Here is a 2,564-nt window from a genome sequence, read left to right on the forward strand (position 1 = left end):
TAAAGACTACACATTGCAAAACACAGGACTCCCTCTCGACCAATCACAGTGTATCAAGGAAACGTGTCCTCCAATCAGATACAAAAGGTGGGCTCTATTTGTTCGACCGTCATGTGGGCAGTGTCATATGACTTCGGATGTTTGTCAGCGCAATTTGAGCAAATTATTGCTGTTCATCGTGAGTTTAGAAGGATCAAGGTGCGTTTGTGATGTTGTGTTGACAAGCCTCGCGTTTTACATCTCACTACAGTAAATTGGACTAAGGACTCGAAAGCTGGAGCACCACAATTTCTAGTAACTGTTTCATAAAAGTTGTTCCAAAGTTGAAATAAGTTAAGAATGGGTTCCAGATGTCTTTGAAAGCAGGAATATTGTTATTGTAGATGATATTTTTCCCCCAGTATGATGTATTCTGTGAAAAGTTGGTCCAGTTTTGAAGATTTTTATTTTTATTTATTTATTTGGCAATAGTAAGAGAGATAAAGTGCAGACTTTTATATTTAATTGTAAGGTTGTTGACTTCTGTGAAATTACCAAGTAGAGAGTGATGGTGATGGAGGGATCATGCAGCTCAAAATAGAGAAAAGTTTCCGAATTACTGATGTCCAAATGGAGTGAACAGGTGAGCAGGCCGGTCCATGTGGCATGAAAGTAATCACCAGTGTTACACTGCATTGTGATTCTGTGTCTGTGAATCCCATTTTAAACATTTTCCTTTGGATGATGTGAGATCTGTGAATGGCTTTTGTCCTGTATGAGTTGTAGATTTGTGTTGCTGGACAAGGAGAAAACATTATTGCAGATTTTAATCCAGAAGTCGGGGTTGGGGAAGAAGGTGAGATCTTTTTCCCATTTGGCTAATGGGAGGGTGGTTATAGCGTCTGAATTGGATATGAGTTTATAAATCTGGGATGTTAGTTTTTTAGGGTTTGTTGTTTTAATTATTTTGTCAAACAATTCTGAGGATATAAATGGATTATTAATAATATTTATTTTTTATTTCATTATGGATTTTAATTGTTGAAAATGTAAAAATTGTTCTTCCCCAACTCTGAACTTCTGCATCAATATATGAAATGAAATAAATTGGTTATCTTGAAATAAATGGTGGGGGTGAGTGATCCCCATGTGCTGCCATAGGTGAATGGGAATGTCCGGAAGTTGAAAATCTGGATTGTGCCAAAGTGGTGTGTATTTACAGGGTGCTAGTGAGGATTTTCTAATGTTATTAACTTTCCACCAGGCTGAGTTGAGTTGATTATGATGGTTTTGCAACAGGTTATTTCTTTATTGAAACTGGTAAAAAAGGGTAGAGCTGAAAGTGAGATATTGTTGCAATGATTTTGTTCCAGTTCCATCCATGAGCTTTTGTGATTATCTTTCCTGATCCATTTCATTAAATATTGAAGTTGATGTGCTAATAAACAGGTATAAAAGTTTGGTGCTTCTAGTCTAGAGGTCAGTTAACTGATTAATCCTTTGCTCTAGATTCTGTTTCAATTCTTGCTGTTGCTTTTTTCCTGTATGAGTATGAAATCATTTAGTATCGGATGACTGTTTTTCCTGTTTCCCAAAGGAGTGATGGTGACATGTTTGGATTTAAACAACTAATTATATAACAGTCTTGAAAAGGTATGGCTTCTTTGCATTCCTTTTATTTGAAAATAGATATATTTTGTCATTTTTGTTCTTTAATTTGATTTATTTATTTATTAATTTGCCAATAAGTACATGTATGAAAAATCATTCTTTCGTGCGTTCCTTTGTTCCTACGTTTGTTTGTTTATTCATTTATTGATTCATGTGGCACCAAACACAAGTGATACATGTGTCCTCCCTACAATTTGATGATAAGATAATAAATAGACTTCTTGTGGGAGAGTCTATATGTAAATAAATTCAATTTCATAGTAAAAGAACAAAGTCCTGCAGATCACATAAAACAGTGGGAGTAACTGTAAAATATAGCAAGTACTGGGTCAATGCAGAATTTGATTTAGGCCTATATGCTTGAAGCTGTTTTTTGTTGTCAACATACAAATGCATGTAAGAAACCATGGGGACCATGGAATGTGCTTGAGATGTAATAGGAAGCCTGATTTGCATATTTGCTGAATAATATTTTGACCTTTGATGAACTGTGTTCTATCTCTGACATCAGAAATCCAGAATGTTGGCCAGTCTCTGCTTCCAGTGTGAAAAGCTAGCTCACTGACTGAGATCCACTGTGGAGAGCTTAAATGTAAGTAATCCTGCAACTTTAACGCTTCTACTTTGCTGCTACAATAACACCCACTTGTCTCTGCTTACAGCAAACTTTTACCTGTGATGTGAGCCGAATAAATACCTCATTGTTAGTACTTTGTTATCCTTCATTTGGATACTGAGCTGTGCGCTCTTTTTCTCATTTTTGCAATAGTAAAGGTGATATTTCTAATGAATCGATGTTTAATAAAGTTGTCTCTTTGAATCCGTGAACAAATAATCATATCTTGTTTAAATCTTTTTAACAGATTTCACTTTTGGGGGAAGATGTCTTTTTTTTTTATCAGAAGTAAAACTAT

Source organism: Melanotaenia boesemani, chromosome 17 (assembly GCF_017639745.1).
Source record: "Melanotaenia boesemani isolate fMelBoe1 chromosome 17, fMelBoe1.pri, whole genome shotgun sequence".
Classification (NCBI taxonomy): Eukaryota; Metazoa; Chordata; class Actinopteri; order Atheriniformes; family Melanotaeniidae; genus Melanotaenia; species Melanotaenia boesemani.